Source organism: Dasypus novemcinctus, chromosome 17, assembly GCF_030445035.2.
Source record: "Dasypus novemcinctus isolate mDasNov1 chromosome 17, mDasNov1.1.hap2, whole genome shotgun sequence".
Lineage (NCBI taxonomy): Eukaryota > Metazoa > Chordata > Mammalia > Cingulata > Dasypodidae > Dasypus > Dasypus novemcinctus.
The window spans coordinates 78,966,009-78,990,771 of NC_080689.1; the positions used below are offsets into that span (position 1 = coordinate 78,966,009).

Consider the following 24,763-nt stretch of genomic DNA (forward strand, 5'->3'; position numbering starts at 1 on the left):
TTGTAGTTGTTGTTGATCATCACCATCCTAACAGGTGTGAAGTGGTATTTCCTTTGTGAATTTGATTTGCGTTTCCTGAATGACTAAATATGTTAAGCATCTTTTCCTGTGAGTGTTGGCCATTTGTGTATCTTTTTTGGAGAAATGTCTATTCAAGTCCTTTGACCTCCCCCCCCACCACTCCCATCGGATTGTTTGCCTTTCATTGCTGAGTTGTGAAATTCTCTACATACTCTGGATATTAAATCCTTGTCCTACATATTATTTCCAAATATTTTCTCCTATTCTGTAAATTCTTTTCATTTTCTTGATAATGTCCTTTGAACCACAAAAGCTTTTAATTTTGATGAAGTCCAGCTTATCTATTTTTTCCAAGATCATGAAGATTTATCCCTATGTTTTCTTCTAAGAATTTTATGTTTTAGCTCTTTATATTTAGATTGTTGATCCATTTTGAGTTAATTTTTTTTAGGCAGTGTGAGGTAGGAGTCAGCTTCATTCTTTTGCATGTGAATATCTAATTGTCTCAAAACCATTGTTGAACAGACTAAACTTTCTCCACTGGTGGTCCTGGCTCAAAAATCAGTTCGCTATATAGAATGGATAAGAAAATGTGAACCATCTATATGCTGTCCACGAGAGACTCACCTTAGACCCAAGGGTACCAATAGATTGAAAGTAAAAGGCTGGAAAAAGATATTCCACATGTACAGTAACCAAAAAACAAAAAACAAAAACAAAACCAACAATAGAAAACAAGCAAACAAACTGGAATAGCTATATTTATATCAGCTGAAACAGACTTTGAGACCTAAACTGTAATTAGAGACAAGAAAGGACATTATATATTAATAAAAGGAGCAATTCACCTGGAAGATATAACAATAAAAAATGTATATGCACCTAACCAGGATGCTGCAAGTTACATCAGGCAAACATTGGCCAAACCAAAGGGAGAAATAGACCTAAATAAGTGGAAGAACATTTTCTGCTCATGAATTGGAAGACTAAATACCATTAAGATGTCGATCTACCCAAATTGATACTCAGATTTGGTGCAATCCCTATAAAAATTCCACCAGCATTTTTTAAAGAAAGGAAATGCCAATTATCAAATTTATTTGGAAGGGTAAGGGGCCCCAAATAACCAGGATCATCTTAAAAAGGAAAAGCAAAGTTGGAGAACTCTCACTTCTGAACTTTAAATCATATTACCTATCTAGTTTTAAAAACAGCCTGGTACTGGCATAAAGATGGACACATAGACCAATGGAACCGAATTGACGGTTCAGAAAAGATCCTCGTATCTATGGTTAAGTGACTTTTGACAAGGCTGTCAAACCCACCCAGCTGGGGCAAAAGAGTCTGTTCAACAAATGGTGATGGGAGAACTGAATATCCATATCCGAAAGGAAAAAAGAAGAACACCATCTCATACCTTGCACAAAAATTAACTCAAAATGGATCAAAAACCTAGAACCATAAAACTCCTAGAAGAAAATGTGGGGAAACACCTTCAAGATCTGGTGGTAGGTGGTGGATTCTTAAACCTTACACCAAAAGCATGAGCAACGAAAGAAAACATGGAAAAATGGGACCTCCTCAAACAAAAGTTTAACCCTTTTGTGATTCAAAGGCCTTTGCCAAGAAGGCGAAAAGGCAGCCCACTCAATGGGAGAAAATATTTGGCAATCACGTATTCAATAAGGGTTTGATCCATTCTATATAAAGAGATCACACGACTCAACAAGAAACAGAGCAATAAATCCAATTTAAAAATGAGCCAAAGACTTAAATAGACATTTATCCAAAGAGGAAATACAAATGGTCAAAGAGCACAGGAAAAAATGTTCAGTATCACTAGCTATTAGGAAAACGCAAATAGAAACGACAATGAGATGTCATTTCACATCATAAAGAATGCCCATTATTTAAAAAAACAAAAACAGAAAATAATAATGCTGAAGAGAATGTGGAGAAATAGGAATACCCCTTCCCTGTGACTGGATTGTAAAATGTTGCGGCCTCTGCAGAAGACAGTTTGGAGGTTCCTCAGGAAAATATAGAACTGCCATGTGATTCAGCAACTCCTTTACTGGGAACATATCTAGAAGAACTGAGAACTGTGATGTGAACAGACGTTTGCACAGCAGTGTTCACAGTGGCGTTATTCACAATTACCGTAAGATGGAAAAAACCCAAGTGCCCATCAGCTGATGAATGGATAAACAAAATGTGGTATGTACGTACAATGGAATACTATGCTGCAATAAGAAGAAATGAAATTGGGACACAAATGATAACATGGATGAATCTTGAAGACATTTATGCTAAGTGAAATAAGCCAGACACAAAAGGATAAATGTTGCATGGGCTCATTAATACGAACTATATATGAAAAATAAACGCATCGAGTTAAAACCTAGAGTGTAGATTATTAGTAGATAGGAGGAGGAGGGCTATGAAGGGGCACTGACGCTTAATATGTACAAGTTTTAATTAACTTGACTTTAAGAGTGTGGAAATGGACAGTGCAAGGGAACACAGTAAAGTGAGTAGAACTAGCAACTGATTTATAAATGGGATTGTAGCTAAAAAGGGTAGTCTAGGAGTGTAAATGTCAATTGAAAGAAAGCTAGAAAAAAATCTAGGGACTGAATATATAGTCCCTAGAGGATTGTGGTTATAGTACAAAAACAAGAGTGTCCTTCTATGAACTAGAACAAATGTACATCACTATTGTAAGGTGGTAAGAATGTGGAGAAGCATGGGGAAAATTCAATTAATGTAACCTATGGACTACAGTCAACAGCAAGACTGCAATAATTTTGCATCAATGCCAAAGACATACTGTGTTAATAATAGGGGGGTAGGGAAAAAATATACCAAATGTACTTTATAGACCATAGTTAGTGGCAATAGTCTGATGATATTATCTCATAATTTGTAACAAATGTGCCACAACAATGTAGTGTTTTGGTGGATGGGTGTTATATGGAAATCCACAAATGGGCAAGATTTTTATAGATATGTTTTTTATTAATGTATATTATTCATACTTGAACATGCATGAACAGTGTATAGCAATAGTTGTGAACTTACAAAATAAACGGGCATAACATCATACATAGATCCCATATATCACCCCTCCACCAGCATCTCGCATTGTTGTGAAATACTTGTTAAAAACTATGCAAGAGTATTGTCAAAATATTACTAAGTATTGTCCCTAAATCTTACATATGGTGAATTTTCCCCCAACCCACCCTATTTTTTTAAAATATATTTTTATTACAGAGGTTGTAAACTTAACAAAGCCATCATGCACATGTGTAGAATTCCCATACAATACCCTTTCACCAACATACCACACCATTGTGGAATATTTGTTACCGATTATGAGATAATATCATCCGACTATTACCACCAACCATGGTCCATGGTGTACATTTAGCACACTTTTTCCATAGTGCCCCCTCCCATTATCAACACGGTACATCTTTGGCATAGATGCATGAATATTACAATACTGCTGTTAACCACAGTCCACAGGTCACACCAGTGTATTTTCCCATGCTTCACATTCCTACCACCCTGCAGTAGTGATGTGCATCCTCTAGTTCATAGAAGGACACTCTTGAACCTACCACAATTCTCATCCTCCTCTTGTTCACTGTGTTATTCAGTCCCTAGATTATTCTCTAGCTTTCTTTTAATTGACATTTATATCTCCAGACTACCCTTTTCAGCCACAAGCCCATTTATTTTGTTTGCTTTGTTTATTTTTTTTTTTAAAGAAACTTAGACTACATAAATGTTACACACAAAATATAGGGGATTCCCATATGCCCCACTCCCTAGCCCTCCTAACATTTTCCCAAATCAACAACATCCTTCATTAGTGTTACATTTGCCACAATTGATAAACACATCTTGGAGCATTGCTACTAAGTGGTGATAATAGATTACATTGTAGTCTACACTCTCCCACAAGTTATTGCAAGATATACAATGGCCTGTATCTGTCATTGCAATGTCATCTAGGATAATTCCCAACTCCTGAAAATGTCCCCAAATTACACCTATTTTTCCCTCTCCCTCTGCTCAGAACCCCCACTGACTCCACATCCATGATAAAAGCTCTTCCATTGCCAGGGTCACAAGTCTACAGTCTACAGTAGAACAACTATAAGTCTACTGTAGTCCATTCCCCAATCCCGAGGATTCTGGGATGGTGATGCTCACTCTACCTCTAAGTGAGAGGGGTCTTAGATCTCATGGGGCAGATGGATGGGACTTTCTTCTTTGCAGTTGCAGACTCTCTGTTCCTTAAGATGGTTGTTGTCAGTCATCATCTCCTTGTTGTCCAGGGTGAGTCCAATGAACTGGAGAGTAGGTGTTACAACTCTGCTGAGATTCAGGGCCCAACAGGCATACGAATGGACCAAAGGTTTAAGCCTCTTAAACATACACCTATCAAGCCTAGTACTAACTATAGGTTCAAGTAGAAGGGGCAGAAGAGCCCTGTGTAGGGAAATCACAACTGAGGCCAACTCTGTCACACTGGGGAGCATGAATTCCCAAGTAGGGCCCACTGGCAGGTGCCAAACTCCTGAGCTGTCTGCCCTGCCTGTAGTGTCTGGATGTCTCCAGAGCCTTCAGGAGCCCTGCTATTTGAGGTAATATATTTTGGCAGTCAATGAGTTCCTGCTGAGATGTGCATAAGCGTAACCTTTGAAATGACCTCCCAACTCATTTTGAAGTCTCTTAGCCATAAAAATTCTTTTGTCTTTAACCTCATTTCCCTCTTTTGGCCAAGATTGTTTTCCAGTTGCAGATGATTGTTTTGTAAGTTTTCAATTTCTCTAATAAAAATAATATTTTTAAAAACTCAGTTGGCCGTAGATGAATGAGTTTATTTCTAGACTACCAAACTTATACCATTGGTCTGTATGTCTGTCCTTTTGTTAGAACTGTACCATTTTGATTACTGTAGCTTTGTAGTAAGTTTGAAATCAGGAAATGTGAGTTCTCCTATTTTGTTTTTCTTTTTCAATATTTTTTGACTCTTCAGGGCCCCTTGCAGTTCCATTTGAATTTGAAGATTGGCTTTCCATTTCTGCAACAACAACAACAACAAAAAGGCCATTGGAATTTTGATAGGGATTCCACGTAATCTGTAGAGTGCTTTGGGTAGTATTGCCATCTTAACAGTATTAAGGTTTCTGCATTAGTCAGTGTTCTTCAGAGAAACAGAACCAAACGGAAATAGAGAGAGAGTAAATTCTGATAGATTTATTACAGAACTGGCTCACATGACTGTGGGAGTTGGCAAATCCAGATTCTGTAAGGTAGACTGCACGTTGGAAACTCGGTGAAGGCGGCAACGAATTCCCCAGGAGAAGCTGTTGTCTGAACTAGCAGTAGAAATTCTTCTTTCTGGCTGTTGAAGCCCCCAGTTCCTCCTGTAAGGCCTCTGACTGATTGGAGGAGAAGACTCCTCTCATTGTGGAAGGCAGTTTCCTTTGTTGATTGTAGATATAAGCCATAGATGCAATCAACTGGCTAATGATTTAAATCCATGAAATACCTTTACAGTCACAATCAGGCCAGTGCTTGTTTAACCAAACAACTGGGCATCATAACTTAGCCAAGTTGACACATGAGATTAACCATCACAGTTTCCAATTCATGAACACCAGATGTCTTTCCGTTTATTTAGATCTTTCTTTCTTTCCGCAATGTTTTGTGGTTTTCAGTGTACATGTTTTTCACCTCCGTGGATAAATTTATACTTAGGTATTTTATTCTTTTACATGCTATTATAAATGGAATTGTTTTCTTAATTTCCTTTTTGGACTGCTAATTATTGGTGTATAGAAGCACAAGTAATTTTTGTGGGCTGCTCTTGTACCCCACAACTTTGATAAATTTAAAAAAATAGCTCTGGTCATTCTTTTGTAGCTTCTTTGGGATTTTCTATATATAAGATCATGTCATGTGCAAATAGAGATCATTTTAATTCTTCCTTTCCAGTTTACATGACTTTTATTGCTTTTTCTTGCCTAAATCTCTGGGTGGAAATTCTACTACTATGTTGAACAGCAGTGGTGAAAGTAAGTATCCTTGTCTTGTTCCTGATAATAGGGGGAAAGCTTTCAGTCTTTCACCATTGAGTTATGATGTTAGCTGTTAGTTTTTCATGGATGCCCTTTATTATATTGAAGAATTCCCTTCTGTTCCTTGTTTTCTGAGTGTTTGTTTTATTATTTTTAAAAATATTCATTTTATTTATTTCTCTCCCCTTCCCCTCAATTGTCTGCTCTCTGTGTCCATTCACTGTGTGTTCTTCTGTGTCCGCTTGCATTCTTGTCATGTGTCTCTGGGAAATTGTCGCTTTTTTTGTTGCATCATCTTGCAGGGTCAGCTCTCCATGTGTGTGGTGCCACTCCCAGGTGGGCTACACTTTTTTTGCACAGGGTGGCTCTCCTTGTGGGGTGCACTCCTTGCACATAGAGCACCCCTATGCGGGGGACACCCCTGCATGGCACAGCATTCCTTGCACAAGGCAGCAGTGTACGTGGGCCAGTTCACCACACGGGTCAGGAGGCCCTGGGTACTGAACCCTGGACCCTCCATACGGTAGGCGGATGCTCTATCAGTTGAGCCAAAACCACTTCCCTGAATGTTTATTTTTAATCCTGATTTTGTCAAAAGTGTTTTCTGAATCAAATGATATGATCATGTGGTTTTTTTTCTCTTTAATGCGTTGTTTTATATTAATTGATTTTATTATGTTGAGCCACCCTCATATTCCTGGGATAAATCCTGCTAGGTCATGGTGTATAATCCTTTTAACATTTGTTGGATTTGGTTTGCTAGTATTTGGTTGAGGATTTTTGCATCTATGTTAATAAGATATTTTACTCTGTACTTTTCTGTTCTTGTGGTGTCTTTGCCTGACTAATACTGGCTTTGTAGAATGAGTTAGAAGTGCTCCTTCCTCTTCTATTAAAAAATATATATTTGGTAGAACTCATCAGTGAAGCCATCTGGCCCTAGACTTCCCTTAGTTAGCATCTTTTTGGTTACTGATTCAATATCTTTACTTGTTATAGGTCTGTTGAAGTTTCTATTTCTTATTTGAGTCAGTTTTGGAAATTTGTGTGTTTCTAGGAACTTGTTCATTTCATGTAGCATATCCAATTTTTAGCATACAATTGTTCATAGTATACTCTTATAATCCTTTTTATTTCTGTAAGGACAGTGATTTTATTTATTTGCAACTGCTCTCTTTTTTTCTGTCACTCTAGCTAAAGATTTGTCAATTTTATTGATCTTTTAAAGATCTAACTTTTTATTTTCTTGATTCTCTCTGTTTTCCTAGTCCCTATTTTGTTGATCTCTACTCTATTTCTTCTTATTTTCTTCCTTTTGCTAGTTAGGGGTTTAGATTGCTCTTTCTTTTCCAGTTGCTTAAGGTATTAAGTTGAGTTTGTGATTTGAGAGCTTTCTTCTTTTTAATTTTTTAATTTTTTAAAAAAGATTTATTTATATATTTATTTCTCTCCCCTTCTCCCCCCCCCACCCCAGTTGTCTGTTCTCTGTGTCCATTTGCTGCGTGTTCTCTGTCCGCTTCTGTTCTTGTCAACAGCATGGGAATCTGTGTTTTCTTTTGTTGCGTCATCTTGTTGTGTCAGCTCTCCGTGTGTGTGTGGCACCATTCCTGGGCAGGCTGAACTTTCTTTTGCACAGGGCAGCTCTCCTTACGGGGCGCACTCCCTGCACGTGGGACTCCCCTACGCGGGGATACCCCTGTGTGGCACAGCACTCCTTGCGCGCATCAGCACTGCATGTGGGCCAGCTCCACATGGGTCAAGGAGGCCTGGGGTTTGAACGACAGACCTCCCATGTGGTAGACGGACACCCTAACCACTGGGCCAAATCCACTTCCCTCTTCTTTTTTAATGTAGTCATTTACTGGTATAAATTTCCCTCTGAGCACTGTTTTTCTGCATCCCATACATTTTGGTATGTTGTGTATTTGTTTTCATTCTAAGTATTTCCCAATTACTTTGTAATTTCTTCTTTAACCAGTTGGTTGCTTTAAAAGTATGTTTTCAAATTTCCATGTATTTGTGATTTTCCCAGTTTTCTTTTTGTTTTTGATTTCTTGTTTCATTCCATTGTGGTCAGAATAGATACTTTGTATGGTTTCAATCTTTTAAAATTCATTCTGACTTATATTGTGACTTAACATATGGTCTATCCTGGAGAATGTTCCATGTGCACTTGAGAATATTTTGCTGTTGTTGATTGGAGTGTTCTATAAATATTTAGTTTTTATGAAAATAGGTCCTGTTCAAGTCCTCTATTTCCTTATTGATCTTCAGTCTAGATGTTCTATTCATTTTTGAAAGTGGGGTATTGACATCTATAACTATTATTGTAGAACTGTCTATTACTTCTCAATTCTATCAATGTTTGCTTCATGTATTTTTGGCTTTGTTATTTGGTGCATATGTGTTTATAATTGTTATATCTTCTTGGTGAATTGACCCTTTTATCAACATAGAATGTCCTTCTTTGTCTCTTGTAACAATTTTTTACTTGAAGTCCTTTTTATTCTCCTTTCTGATATTAATATCACTAACCTGGCTCTCTTTTGGTTACTATTTGCATGGAATATCTTTTTCCATCCATTTGCTTTCAAACTTTTGTGTCTTTGAATCTAAAGAGTCTCTTGTAATTTGCATATGCATATTGTTAGATCATTTTTTTCATATCCATTCTGCCAATCTCTGTGTTTTGACTGGAGAAATTAGTCCATTACCATTTAAAGTAATGTGCTTGCTGTCTGCTCTCTGTGTCCACTTGTTATGTGCTCTCTGTGTCTGCTTGCCTTCTCTTTAGGAGGCACTAGGAACTGAAGCTGGCACCTCCCATGTGGGAGAGAGGTGCTCAATCACTAGAACCAACCTCAGCTCCCTGGTTTGTTGTGTTTCTCATTGTCTTTCTTCTTTGTGTCTCTTTGTTGCATCTTGTTGTGTGTAAGCTCACCATGCCTGCCCATCATGCCAGTTCGCTGTCTTGCTCATTTTCTCCAGGAGGCACTGGAAACTGAACCTAGGACCTTCCATGTGGTAGGTTGGAGCGCAGTTGCCTGAGCCACATCCGCTTCCCTTTTCCTTTTTTTTTGTTCCTCATTTCCTCCATTACTGTCTTCTTTTGCACTTAATTGGTTTTTTGTAATGTACCATTTTTGTATCTCTCTTATTTCCTTTTGTATATACTTTGCATATATTTTCTGTATCTGGAAAATTTCTGTACCTGGTTATCAAAGGAATTACAACAAACATCCTATAGTTATAACAATCTAGTTTGAATTTATACAAACTTAGCTTCAATAGTATACAAAAAGTCTGCTCCTCTAAAGGTCTGTCATTGTCACAAAGCAATCTTTACATGTTCTGTGTCCATTAACATGGATTTATAAATGCTGTTTTATGTATTTGTCTTTTTATATATATATTTAGGAGGTACCAGAGATTGAACCCAGGACCTTGTACATGAGAAGCAGACACTCAACCATTGAGCTATATCTGCTCCCCTGTATTTGCCTTTTAAATCATATAGGAAATAAAAAGAGCAGTTACAAACTGAAAATACAATAATGGCTTTTATTTTTACTTACGTTGCTTCTTTTACTGAAGTTCTTTTTTTCTTTGTATGGCTTCAACTTACTGTCTAGTACCCTTTCTTTTCAGCTTGAAGAACCCCCTTAAACATTTTTTGTAGGGCAGGTCTACTGATAATGAACTCTCTCAGCTTTTCCTTATTTGAAAATATCTTAATTTTTATTTGGTTCTTGAATGATAGACATAGACTTCTTGGTTGACATTTTTTTCAGAACTTTAACTATGTCCTATCACTCCCTCCTGGCTTACGTGATCACTTCTCTCTTGCTGCTTTCAGGATTCTCTCTTTGTCCTTGGCTTTTGACAATTTGATAATAGTATGTCTCAGTGTGAATCTCCTTGTGTTTATCCTTTGTGAACTTAACTGAACTTCTTGAATGTGTGAATTTGTGTCTTTTATCAAATTCAAGAAGTTTTTTTGCCATTATTTCTTTAAACATATTTTCTTTCATTTTCTTTTTCCACTTCCTTTTCAGATTCCAATTATGCATATGTTGGTACACTTGATGATGTACCTCAGGTCTCTTCCTTTTTCCTTTTCTTTTCTGTTTGTTCTAATTGTATACTTTATTGGAAATATAGTACAACATTACAATTTAGGATCATTAAATGACAAACTCTGTGAGTGTTGACAACAAGCATGGCCTGAATTCTGGTAGCAAGTGGTTCTCCAGTTCAGGAGGAAGAGGAATGAACATGCTGGTAGTAAGTGGTTCTCCAGTTCAGGGGGTAGAGGAATGAACACGTGCAGGATCTTCTCCCAACGAGACAGGAAACGTATCACTCCGTGAGTCACCAAAGGATTGTAGCTCCGAATGGACGGAAGGGGTGCCAGTCCTGGTAAACCATCAACGATCTTCATCACAGCCAATCAGAACATCCTAGGATAGAAGAGAGAATAGTCTGGACTAACAACTGACTTATGAATTGATTTGAATGACCCCTGAAGTGTCCTCCACTCGTGACTCTGCAATCTCTTCAGAGTGACTGCTGGAGCACGGAGCCTTTTATGTGCTCCTGGTTATTATATAGTGTGTAGAGGCTGGCGAGTGTTAGTCCTGCTAGACCACCTCATGCTACCCCTGAAGACCTCCTCCACATTATACAACGTGCCTGTCCTGGCGCCAGCCACTGCTATGTTGAGGTCATCTTCTGCACCTTGGGTCTTCTTGACGATGACACCAAACGCACTATAGAGCAAAGTTGGAGAACCCAGAATTTTAGCCCAAAGTGCCCCTTGCGTGGTCACCATATTCAAAAGCTGTATGTTTCTTAATTTCAACCTGGCCATGGTTTGGGTTTCCTTCAATCCAGGTCATAGACCATTCACTGCCCAAATGCACCTGCTGTCATGCAACACCCTCCAATGGTGAAGAAGGCTAGTTCAAGTTTGTCCCAGGTTTTATTAGCACCACTGGGTAAAATAAACTTATCTGTGTCCTTTATGAACTAGTGAGGATCCACATTTATTTATTTATTTATCTAATATTTTAAAAAAGATATTTTATTTATTTCTCTCCCCTTCCCACTCCCCCCACACCATTGTCTGCTCTCTTATGTCCACTTGCTGTGTGTTCTTCTGTGTCCACTTGCATTCTTGGCAGTGCCAGGAATCTGAGTCTCTTTTTGTTGCATCATCTTGCTACATCAGCTCTCCATGTGTGCCGTGCCACTCCTGGGCGGGCTGCACCTTTTTCATGTGGGGCGGCTCTCCTTGCAGGGCGCACTCCTTGCGCGTGGGGTTCCCCTGCAAGGGGGACACCCCTGCGTGGCATGGCACTCCTTGCACATGGCAGCACTGCACATGGGCCAGCTCCCCTCCGGGACCAGGAGGCCCTGGGTTCGAACCCTAGACCTCCTATATGGTAGGTGGATGCTCTATCAGTTTCCCGGATCCACATTTAAATAAGGAGACAGAGGGTTCCTACCAGTTAAGGGGACGCCAGCCAAATCCACATGCAAGTAACCTTCACTGGCAGCCAGCCAAAGCACTGTTGTGAGCCACTGGGCAAGAACAAGGCCCATCTCAGGCTGGGGGCAGGGGGGCAGAGAGAGAGAGAGAAAGAAAGAGAGAGAAGGAGGGAGGGAGGGAAGGAGGAGTTAGGGGACCGAAACTTCACAGGCAAAGAGGAGCAGCTTTTGCACCCAGGAGGCAGGGCGGCTGGGGCGAGGCTGGGACTTGGTCCTAGCCCCACGCTCCGTGGTGAGGGGCCCACGGCAGGGTGGGCTAAGGCACTGGCCTGGTGCAGTTGGAGGACCAGGCGGTCACAGTCAGCGTTTGAGCAGGGTGGTCACAGGGCCCCGAGGTGCCCAGGAGGGACAGCGAGAGATATGGGGACCTTGCAAAGCCCGACGGGAGAGCGGCTGGGTGTGAGTGGCCTGTCACAGGCCCTCGTGGTCTCCAGGGTGGCTAAAGGCCCCCAGGACCTGCCAAAGGGCTTTGGGGTTGAGCAGAGTTCTGGGCTTGGAGCAGGAACCAGAACCAAGACAGATTTTGCCATTTGGACCCTGGGGAAGCAGGAGGGAGAGATGGGAGCTAGGGCTGGGCTAGGAGCCATTCATGCGTGGCTGAGCTGAATTATACGTTTTTATTTAATGAATACCTATTTAGGGCTTACTGTGTATCAGTAAGCTCCTTAAACATATTCATTCATTTAATCCACACAACCACCTTCTGAGAAAGGGAAGGTTCTTCTCATTCCTTCATATGCGGGCAACTTGTCCAGGGTCACCCAAGCTGGAAAAGGTAGGGATTCGAACACAGCCAATCCGGTGCGAGTTCTTACTCCTCACAAGCAGGGGAGGAAAGAATGAGCTTTGCCTCCCCTCCGAGGTGGAAATATCTACTGTTTTTGCTGATTTTGAAAGTAATTAAAGAGATGTAAAAAGGACTGGAACAACATAAAAAGGTATAAAGAGAAAAGGAGGAGTCTTTCCAGTAGCCCATGTTAAATAGACATGGCAATATATACAGCTGGTTTTTGACACTGTATATTTTAACCGGCTCTACGGAGTTGAAGTTTGTAACTCAAGATGATGACAACCAGGCCCAGTATATTGCAAGCCTGAGAAATTGGGGAAGGGCAGAGAGGAAGAGCTGGGAGTACACAGAGCAGCCTGCGGTGTCTGTGGAACCGAAGGCAGGGAAGGGCACGCGCCAGGAGGTCTGAAGAGCCCGCAGGCCCGGGGCGGGAGGCCTGGGCACGCATGAATATTCCAGGCTGGCTGCTCTGCTGGGCCTCCAGGAGCAGAGCAGAGCCTCAGTGGTGGGCACAGCTGGGGCTCAAGCTGGCAGGATGCAGAGGACATCCAGCCTAGGGGGCTCTGACCCCCTCCTCCTGTCCCCTCCCAGCCTCCTGCCTGGGGCTGGGGCTGGCGGGGGAGAGAGGGCTCTCCTAGACCCCCCTCACCCCAGCTTCCCTTAATGATCTCCACTAGGAGCCCCAGCTGTCAATCATCCTGGCTCCCAGCACAGCCCCGAGATGCCTCCAGCCTTCCTGTTAGAAAGAGGCTGATGCACAACAGCAGCAGGTATGGCCAGGAGAACGACGACAAACGACGGGCAGTGTTGCAGAGGGGCTAGTGTATTAGCTCTCCCCAATCCCACCCCAGGGGATGAGGACCCTGGGCTCCAAGGAGAGCTGGGTCCCTGAGCAATCAGGCTGTTTTCTTACCCTGCTCCTCCCAAGGAGGCCAAGCCTGCCTCCGAGTGCAAGGATTTCTGGGAGGTAGAATGAAGCCTGCAGGTTAAGGTCAGACGGAGCAGCGCTCTTACAGAATGAGCAAACGGGTTCTGGGAGGAGGTGAGAGGTTGGAGGAGAACGGGGGCAGAGCAGGGTCTCAAGAACCCTCTGGAGATGCCGTGGTCTGCTCTGCCATTGGCCCTTCTCAGGGAACCTGATGCTCCAGGGCCATATTCTGAGCCACAGGACCCACCTCCAACCCAGCTGACCTGGTCTGGAGCTCCCTGCTTAAATGTTCTTGGTTTCAGGAAGAGTCACTAGGTCCAGGGGTAGGTATTACCCAAGATGTGGATAAATGGACGTGGGGACCCTGGGGCTGCCTAAGATTCAGGTCCCTCTCACACGCAAAATGCATTCACCCCTTCTCAAGGTCCCCAAAAGTCTCATCAGTATCAGTTCAAAATCCAGAATTTCATCATCTAAATCAGGTATGAGTGAGGCACTTCAGGAGTATTTCCAGCTCTTGAATATGGTTCCTCTCTGCAGATTTGTGAAAGTAAAGTAATAAGATACCCCACCCAATATATGAGGGAGGGACAGACATGGGGTAATTTTTGTTCAAGAAGGGTAAAATGATGTGCAAAATAGTTGCTGGTCCCCGGAAATTCTGAAAGTCAGCTGGTTAAATGTTAGTTTCTTCATTAGGTTTTGAGAACCGGGAATAAGTCTCCGTGGTTTTTGGCTGTATCCTCTGCACTCTTAGTTCTGCTTCTGAACCATCTTCCTTGATCATGAAAGGTAGCACATGTTTGCACCTTAGTAGTTTTTTCAGCCTGCTTCCTGCCAGTAAAATTTTACAAGTCCGACAGTGTTCTATCCTTCTGTACTGTCTCTGTCCCTTTCAGTCCTAGCTTGGCCATTTCTGTTTATAGTTTTCTCAGAAACTTTGTGGGTCTTCCATGAAACTCATCGGGGTTCACTCCATTAGACAAAAGTCATTCCCACAGATCTCTTGAAAGCTAGCCCTTCTCTACCTTGAAGCCCTAATTTTTGGTTGCAAAAGATCTGAGAAGAAGACTCTTAATCTCTTGAAAGGGCCCTTCATATGATTGAATAATCTTCTAATTCTTTGATCTTTCCAAGGTCTTAACAAAGGTTTGTGTAGTCACACCCTTCCTTTGTCTCCAGACCATTTTTCTGACAGTGCTCCAAAGTCAGTTCTTAACTTTATCATTTGCCTCTAGAGAGACTAAGAATTTTCAAAATCATCAAGTCCTGGCTCCTTTTTATTTAACAGTCCTTCCCTTGCTGTCCTTTTTTGCCATTCTGATGGATGTGAAATGGAATTTCATTCTGCTGCCAGCTCTGTGATGTACTAGATATTCTTAGGGGACCTCCCAAATAGTCAAAAACAAAAGAAAACAAAGAATACCTACATCCCGCCCAAACTATGGTCTGTATTGTTTTGCTGGGTTTGTAAGAAATAGAGGGAAATCATCAAGGGGCAGAGTCTTGTGTGTCAAGTAGCCTGAACAGTGAATGCTGAGAGGAGCCCTATAGTCAGGATTTTGAGGTTTTGGCAAGCAGCAAAAGAGCTGGAATAAGTGGGGTAGGGAACAAAGGGGGGTAAAGTGGCCTCCAGGTGAGTGGCTCACAGCATAAGGAAATGCAAACTCCATTTGGAGAAAAGCAATCCCAATATAAGCCCTTAGGATTTCCCCCCCAATTAAGATAAACCAAATAAGAGCTCATAATCCAAAATTACGAAAGAAACAAAGATAGAAACACAAAAGTGAGAAAGCAACAAAAGACTTTCAAATAATAAGACAGATCTTACAACAGATTAAGTAGAATTTTAGAAATGAAAATATAATTGCTGAAATAAAATCTCAATGGACAGATTGATCTCCCTCATGAATTGGGTCTTAAAAATTCTGAACAAAAATTAGCAAATAGAACCCAGCAATATATAAAAGTCCTACACCGTGACCAAGTGGGGTTTCTTCCAGGAATGCAAGGCTGGTTCAATATTAGAAAATCAATCACTGTAAACAGCCACATTAACAGAATGAAGAAGAAAAATCACAAGGTCATATCAATTGATGAAGAAAAAGCATTTGACAAAATTCAACCCCTTTTAAAGATTTTTTTTTTAACTCTCAGAATATTAGGGATGGAGGGGATGAATCTCTAGAGAATTATGCTGAAAATTTTTTTAAAAAGTCAATCCAAAAAGAATACATGTCATAAGACTAAATTTATATACCAGCTTTTAAATGATGAAATTATAGAAATGGAGGACAGATTAGTGGTTACAAGGAGTTATAGAGGGAGTGAAGGTGAAAGAAAAGTGGCCATAGGTATAAAAGGGCTTCCATTATTGTATCTTTTTAAGATTTATTTATTTATTTAAAATTTACTTTATTTTTCTTTATTTATTCCCCCCTTTCCCCAGATGGTTCTCTTGTCCGTCTGATCATTGTTTGCTCACCTTCTCCAGGAGGCACTGGAACCGAACCCAGGACCTCCCACGTTAGAGGCGAGTGCCCAATGGCCTGAGACACATATGCTGTCTGTGGGCTGTGGCATCCGCTGGCTCGTGGCCTCTGCTTGTTGTGGTGGGGCAGAGTCTAGCTCTGTTTCAGTGGTGTTAGGCTCTGTTGCAGGGGCATCTAGTTCTGTTGTGGCAGGAGGTGGGATCTGCTTGTCTTCTTTTAGGAGACACTGAGACCAGAACCCAGGGCCTCCCATGGGGTAGGTGGGCACCCAAGTGGTTGAGCCACATCCACTTCCCCATAATTGTATCTTGACTGTATCAATGCCAATATCCTGGTTGTTTGGTTCTTTTTCTAATTAAAACAATTTTTATTGAAGTCAATGCAAATAACGTAAATTAATCATTTTAAAGTTAACAATTTAGTGGTATTTAGTACATTCACAATATTGTTTGACCATCACCTCAGGCTAGTTCCAAAACATTTCCATCACCCACATGAAAACCCACGCCCGTTAAGCAGACACTGTGGTTTTATAAGATGTTGCCATTGGGATGTTAAATTTCACTGCATGTGAATCCACAATCATCTAAAAATTAAGTTTCAACAAAACTCAATGGAAGGGGTAAACAGTAAGTTATATAAAGATGAAGAAAGAAATTATCCAGAATGGAAAAGTGGAGACAAGGAGATGGAAAATGTGAAAATGGAGTGACAAGAAAAGAGGGTTTAGCATATGCCTACCAGAATTCCAGAAGAAAAGAATAGAGAGAATGGGAGAGAGGTAGCCTTTAAAGAGATGAAGGCTGTGAATTTTCTAGTACTGAGAATAGGCCAGAACCCATAGCTGCAGAAAACAAGATAAATTCAAAAGGAGGTCCAAGGTTCAATACCCAGGGCCTCCTGGTGAAGGCAAGCTGGCCCATGTAGTGAGCTGGCCCACGCTGAGTGCTGGCTCACATGGGGTGCTGCCCCGCGCAGGAGTGCTGCCCCGCACAGGAGTGCTGGCCCACGCAGAGAGCTGGTACAGCACGATGACACAACAACAACAATAAAAAAGAGACACAGAGGAGAGACATAAGAGATGCAGCAGACCAGGGAACTGAGGTGGCGCAAGAGAATCATCACCTCTCTCTCACTCTGGAAGGTCCTAGGATTGGTTCCCAGAGCTGCCTAATGAGAATACAAGCAGACACAGAAGAACACACAGTGAATGGACACGGAGAGAAGACAATGGGTGGGGGGAGAAATAAATAAATCTTTAAAAAAAAAACTTCATTGAGATATAATTCACATATCATATGATTCCCCCCTTTAAAATGTAGAATTCATGCTTTTAGTATATTCACAAGGTTGTGCAACTGTCACCAAATCCAATATTAGAACATTTTCATTCCCCTAAAATGAACCCCATACCCATTATCTGGAACTCACCATCCTGCCCTTTACCCCAAACCCAGGTCCTAGGTCAACACTAATCTATTTTCTTTGTATCGATTTGCCTATTATAAGTATTTCATATAAATGAAATCATACAATATGTGGTTTTCTGTGACTAGCTTCTCTTAGTATAATGTCAAAGTTCATCTGTGTCATAGTAACTTCATTTATTTTTATTGCCAAAGATATTCCGTTGTGGATATACTACATTTTGTTTAGTCATTTATCAGTTGATGGGCATTTGAGCTTTTTTCTATTTTTTTGGCTATTATGATGAATGCTGGTATCAACAGTTGCCTACACATTTTTGTGTGGACATGTGTTTTTATTTCTCTTGGGTATGTACTAGAAGTGGAATTACTGGATCATATGGTAATTTTTGAGAAACTGCCAGTCTGTTTTCCATAGTGGGTTTCCCATTTTACATTCCTACCAACAATGTAGAGGGTTCCAATTACTCCACATCCTTGTCAGCACTTATTATTGTCTATCTTTTTTTTAAAGATTTATTTATTTTTTATTTATTTCTCTCCCCTTCCCCCCCCCCCCCCAGTTGTCTGCTCTCTGTGTCCATTCATCTGTGTTTCTTTTTGTTGAGTCATCTTGTTGTGTCTGCTCTCCACATATGTGGCGCCATTCTTGGGCAGGCTGCACTTTCTTTTGTGCTGGGTGGCTCTTCCCACAGGGCACACTCCTTGCACGTGGGGCTCCCCTACACAGGGGACGCCCCTGTGTGATACGGCACTTCTTGCATGCATCAGCACTGCGCATGGGCCAGCTCCACACGGGTCAAGGAGGCCTGGGGTTTGAACCATGGACCTCCCATGTGGTAGGCGGATGCCCTATCCACTGGGCCAAGTCCGCTTCCCTGTCTATATTTATTATAGCCATCCTAGTGGGTGTTAAGTGGTATCTCATTGTGGTTTTCATTTGCATTTCCCTGATGACTAATGTGTTGAGAATATTTTCATGTACTTACTTGAAATAATTTCTTTAAAGTGCTAAGAAGAAAATAAATGCTAACCTAAAATTTTTTCCCTACAAAACTCTCTTTCAAGAACAAGGAGGAAATAAAGTTGCAGATAAACAAAAATGGAGAGAATTGTATATAATAAACAAAAATGGGGAGAGTTGTGTAAAATAGTAACTTCTAAAGTATGTTGCGTTAGGTTTGAGTCCCTTAAAGCAAAACCTATGATGGGGGATCTTATCAAAGTGATGTATTGAGGTGGTACAATCAGGAAAAACCTGTAAGGAATTCATGGAAGTAGATAGGAAAGCCTAAGCAAAGGTACCGATTCAGCTGATGTCTAGCCTCAGACTAATCCATGGAAACTCTGGAGCTCAAATGGCATCTCAGAATTTCCACCTGGATCCCTCCCCCACCCCTGGAAACCTGTACTCCACTTTCTGTCTCTGTGCATTTGCATATCCTAGCTATGTCATATGCATAGAATCACACTACATCTGTCCCTTGTGTCTTCACTTATTCCACTCAATACAAGTAAGTTTCATCCGTGTAGAGGCATGTATCGGGATTTTATTTGTTTCTAAGACTGAGTAATATTCCATTGTAGGTATATACCACATTTTGTTTATTCATTCATTTGCTAACGGGCCCTTGGGTTGTTCTCTCCATTTCCTTTTGTTTTTCATTGTTGTATTAGGTTAGTGCAAAAGTAATTGCAGTTTTGCATTGTTGAAATTTGCCGTTTGATATTGGCATACATTAGTAAATAAATGTAGTTACGTTATACATAATTTTAATGTGCATTTCTTGCTTTATGTTTTTGGCTCATGACATTACTTGCTGTTTATTTTATATTTGTTTTAGATTATGGAATTGATATTAGACAGAAAGCAAATTTGAGCAATTTTCTTATTTGAGTTCAAAATGGGTCGTAAAGCAGCGGAGACGACTCGCAACATCAACAAAGCATTTGGCGAGGAACTGCCAAGGAACGTACAGGGCAGTGGTGGGTCAAGATTGTCAAAGGCGACGAGAGCCTCGAAGGTGAGGAGCGTAGTGGCCTGGCATCGGAGTTGACAACGACCAACTGAGAGCAGCCATCAAAGCTGATCCTCTTACAGCTACACAAGACGTTGCCGAAGAACTCGATGTCGACCATTCTACAGTCGTTCCGCATTTGAAGCAAATTGGAAGGGTGAAAAAACTCACTAAGTGGGTGCCTTATGAGCTGACCGAAAATTTTTAAAAATCATCATTTTACAGTGTCATCTTCTCTTATTCTACGTAACAATGAGCCATTTCTTGATCGGATTATGAGGTGCAATGAAAAGTGGATTTTATATGATGATCAGCTCAGTGGATGGACTGAGCAGAAGCTCCAAAGCACTTCCCAAAGTCAAATTTGCACCAAAAGGTCATGGTCACTGTTTGGTGGTCTGCTGCAGGTCTGATCCACTACAGCTTTCTGAATCCCAGCAAAACCATTGCATCTGAGAAGCATGCTCAGCAAATCAACGAGCTGCACCAAAAACTGCAGTGCCTGCCGCCGGCATTGGTCAACAGAAAGGGCCCAATTCTTCTCGATGACAACACTCGACCACACGTCACGCAACCAACGCTTCAAAAGTTGAATGATTTGGGCTACGAAGTTTTGCCTCATCTGCCACGTTCACCTACTTCATACCAACCGACTACCACTTCTCCAAGCATCTCCGCAACTTTTTGCAGGGAAAACGCTTCCACAACCAGCAGGATGCGGAAAATGCTTTCCAAGAGTTCGTCAAATTCTGAAGCACGAATTTTTATGCTACAAGAATAAACAAACTTATTTCTCATTGGCAAAAATGCGTTGATTGTAATGGTTCCTATTTTGATTAATAAAGAGGTGTTTTAGCCTAGTTATAATGATTTAAAATTCACAGTCCGAAACCGCAATTCCTTTTGCGCCAAACTAATAATCCCCTTTTTTTTTTTAAGGAGTACTGAGGATCAAACCTCAGTACTCCCTTGTACATGGGAAGCATATTGTAATTCCTTTTTAAAATTAAATACCATCCTTGCAACAGTGGCAGTGGAGGATCACTGGTGTGGGCTCTCACTGGTGGGAGATTGCATGGGGAGGGGTGCACCAGGGGATTGCCTCTATGGAATATAAATGTGCTCATTTCATCATGGGGTATCATCTTGGTGAGTGGGCACTCACAGAATAACTGATGGAATAGTGAATTCCCATCTTGGGGAGCCCTGCTACATTCTCTCATAGAGTGGCAAGAATCTCTAGAGCACATGGGCAGTGCCTAGTGGAGGACAGACCAATATGCCAGGACTTTATGAACCTTGATCTTGTGAAATTCAAACTTAGCCTAGTAATATATATTGCCCAGGAGTTACCTCCTGAAAGCCACTTTGTTATTCAGATGTGGCCTCTCTCTAAGTCAAACTCAGCATAGATATATATATTCACTACCTTTCCTTACAGTGGGACATGACCCCTGGAGGATTATTACCAAGAGCCAACCACTGATGCATTTGGGAAAAGACCTACATCAAAAGGGAGACATATTAAATACAAATGAGTTTTCATAGCTAAGAGATTTCAAAGTGAGTTGGGAGGTCATGCCGGAGGTTATGCTTATGCATGTCTCAGCAGGAGCTCACTGACTGGCACAGTAAACAGTGCCCCAAGCAGGGGGCTCCTGAGGGCTCTAGAGACATCTAGACACTCCAGTTAGGGCAGACAACCCCAACCAACTGGTACCCCGTATGTGAGCCTTACCTTGGAATACTATCTCCCCAATGTATTCAGATACATCTGAAAATTTTAAATTTTCCCAACACATGGTTCTTCTGCCCCATTTATTTGAACCTATAATTAGCACTTCTATTAGTCAGCAAAAGTAGTGTTGATGCAAAATACCAGAAATCAGTTGGTTTTTGTAAAGGTATTTATTTGGAGTAGAAGCTTACATTTACCAGGCCATACAGCTTAATTTACTCCCCTCACCCAAGTCTATTGCCATGAGCTGGATTAAGATGGCTGCCGACGTCTGCAAGGGTTCAGGCTCCCTGGGCTCCTCTCTTTCTGGGGCTTGTTTCTTTCTGGGCTCAGCTGCTCTGCTTTCTCCACAAGGCCAGCTGTAGTCTTTCAGGTGAACGGCTCGTCTCTCTTCCAGGGCCTCTGCTGTGTCTAATCAAGCCTTCTCCCTGCTCTTCGTGCTTGCTTCCTGGGCTCCAGCATTAAAACTCCTATACTCCCTGCTCTTCTGTGTGGTTTGCTCTGTGAGTCCCCACCCTCCAAGGGGATAGGGACTCAGTGTCCTACTGACATGACCCAATCAAAGCCTTAATCATTATTTAATCAAGTAAAAGTGAAAGCTCTGAATCCAATATAATCTAATATGCCCATGCCTGGAGGGACAGACCAGTTTACAAACATAATCTAATATCTATTTTTGGAATTCATAAACAATATCAAACTGCCACACTCCACCTTCTGAATTCCAAAGACATTACAATATTCTTAAAAAACCCGTTTTTCAGTGACAATACTAAGTACAAAATCATATCATATTCAGTTTAAAGAAATACAGTTTGTCTTGGGCAAAGTCCCATCTGTTGTAGCCCTCTGAAACCTACAAAAGTATTTATCTGCTTCCAATACACAAACGGACAGATGAAGGATAAACAATTTCATTATCATAAGGAGAAATTTGAGTCATGGGTCCCCCACAGTTCAGTAAACCTGCGGGACATACTTCTTCAGATGTCAAAGTCTGAGAGTCATTCATAATACAATGATTTCTTCTCCTTGGGGCCACGTGGGGCCCCACCCTTTCCACAGGCTTGCCTAATGGCCATTTCTTGGTTCCACCCTCATCAAGCATCTGGGTGGCAACCAAGCTCTGGACCTCACACTTCAAGTTCATTGGGGTGATTGCCACCACTGACCTAATCTTTGGATTGGAGTCTTAATCCCCTAGTATGAAGTGAAGACAAAATCCTCCTTAACATTTGGCATACAGGCCCAACCTTCTCTGAGCAAGAAGTTGGCCACCTGGCCTTTTCTAATTCTTGGGGGACAGGTCCACCCCTCTCAGACCTGTGGGGTGCTGACCTTAACTGTCCTAATCCTTGGGGAATGTACTCCACCCTCTCTGTACCCTGGGGCAGCAAAACTTTCCGCGAACATCAGGCAGAAACATCCACCCTCTTCAACTGCCAGGGCAAACTCACTCTCTCTGTGCACATGGGTGGGATTCCTCTCTTGACCCGAGGAAAAGTCTATTTTTTAAAAATTTATTTATTTATTTATTCTGCACCCCCTTGTTGTTGTTTGCACTTGCTGTCTGCTGTGTCCATTCACTGTGCCTTCTTCCGTGTTTGCTTGTCTTCTCATGTTTCTCTTTTGGAGGCACCGGTTAACTGATCCTGGGACCTCCGATGTGGGAGAGAGGCACTCAACTGTCCCAGTCACCTCATCTCCCTGGTCTGCTGCGTCTCTCACTGTCTCTCCCCTGCTTATCTCTTTGTTGAATTATCTTGCTGCACCAGCTTTCTGTGGCATGGACCAGCTTGCCTTTCACCAGGAGGCCCCGGGACCCAAACCCAGGGCCTGCCATGGAAGATCTCAGCTTCCATGGTTTTCCTGTTGAAGTCGTTTCCCCTTCAACTCTAGCTCCCATGTCCCTTTTATTCCAAGCTGATAATGATTTTGTTCATACAGCGCTCTCAAAAATGTGTTGGTTTAGCTTGCAAGAAGCAGGGGTCTAAGCCATTAGATAATAAAACTTTCCACAAGACTTTCCTAGATAACTGCATTTTTAATACTGATTTACAAGTTTCAAGTTTATTTAAGTCCTCAAATGGGGCACTATCACCTGGGGACTTGATTTCCAGAGGCTTGGAATTTCCAAAATTAGTTTCTGTTTTCTTTGTGCCCAACAGTTCGGTCCTCATCTTTTCTCTCTCATCTAGCATTTTACTATAAGCTGCAAGGAGAAGCCAAGCTGCATTCTCTGAGTTTATATCAAAAAGTTCTTCAGCTAATTGCCTAGGTTCACCATTTTCAAATTCTGTCTTCCATAAAACACCAGAAGTTAATCTTGCTAAGTTCTCTGCAACTTTAAAATACAGATTGCCTTTCCTCCAGTTTCCAATAATAGTTTCATCATTTACTTCTAAGGCATCATAAAAAGTCTCTTTAGAGTCCATATTACTATCAACAGTCTCTTCAAAACACTGTAGGTCTTTTCTACCAACCATCTCACCATTCCTCCAAAAAAATACCCCTTACCCATTTATAAAACTGTTCCAGCATTTTGGTAATTGCAAAGGCACAACCCTACTCTCCAGTACCAAATTCTGTATTAGTCAGCAAAAGGACATGCTGATGCAAAATACCAGAAATCAGCTGATTTTTATAAAGGGTATAAAAACCCTTTGCAGTAGAAGCTTACAGTTACCAGGCCATAAAGTGTAAGTTCCCTCACCAAACTTTATTGCCACATATTGGAACAAGATGGCTGCTGATGTCTGCAAGGCATCAGCCTGATGTCAGGCTTCCTGGGTTCCTCTCTTTTGGGGGCTTGTTTCTTTCTGGGCTCAGCTGCTGTGCTCTCTCCACAAGGCCAGCTGTAGTCTTCAGGTGAATGGCTTGTCTCCCTTCCCGGGGCCTCGGTTGTATCTAATCAAGCCTTCTCTCTGCTCTTTGTGCTTGCTTCCTGGGCTCCAGCATTAAAACTCCTGTACTCCCTGCTGTGCTGTGTGGTTTGCTCTGTTTCCACACCAAGGGGATGGGGACTCAATGTCCTACTGATGTGGCCCAATCAAAGCCTTAATTGTTATTTAATCAAGTGAAACCTCTGAATCCAATATAATCTAATATTTCCAGAGGGACAGAGCAGTTTACAAATATAATCTAATATCTATTTTTGGAATTCATAAACAATATCAAACTGCCATAGCACTATACTCATTAAATATATGTCCCAGAGATTTAAATCTTCTGGCTGTTCATGTGCCAGTTGAGCCCTGAGTCTCAGCAGAGTCGCGGCCAACACCTACTCTCCAGTTCATTGGATTCACCCAGGTCAACTAACAAAATGATGATGATGGACAATGCCCATCCCAAAAAACAGAGTATCAACAACTGCAAGCAAGACAGTTCCACCAATCTGCCCCATGGGATCTAAGCCCCCTCTCATTTGGAAGCAGATTTGGCATCACCATCCCAAAATCTTCAAGACTGAGGAATGAACAAACACAAGGGAGAATGCAACTATGGCCCCAAATAGACTTATTATTACTCAAACAATGGAAGAACTTATAACGTTGATATAAAGACAGTGGTCACAGATATTCTGAGGGGAAGGAGAGGGAAGAGTAGGTGTACATGGGGCATTTTGGAACACTGGAATTATTCTGCAAGATATAATGGAGGGAAGCAGATGTGGCTGGAGGGTCCATGGTTCTATACCC

The 24,763-nt window shown here is 41.5% G+C and overlaps 1 pseudogene; it reads right to left on the reverse strand.

The window, feature by feature from the left end:
* Positions 1 to 10,676: 10,676 nt before the first annotated feature.
* LOC101446157 (mitochondrial import inner membrane translocase subunit Tim23-like) lies at positions 10,677 to 19,445 on the reverse strand (annotated as a pseudogene).
* Between the last annotated feature and the right edge of the window lie 5,318 nt (positions 19,446 to 24,763).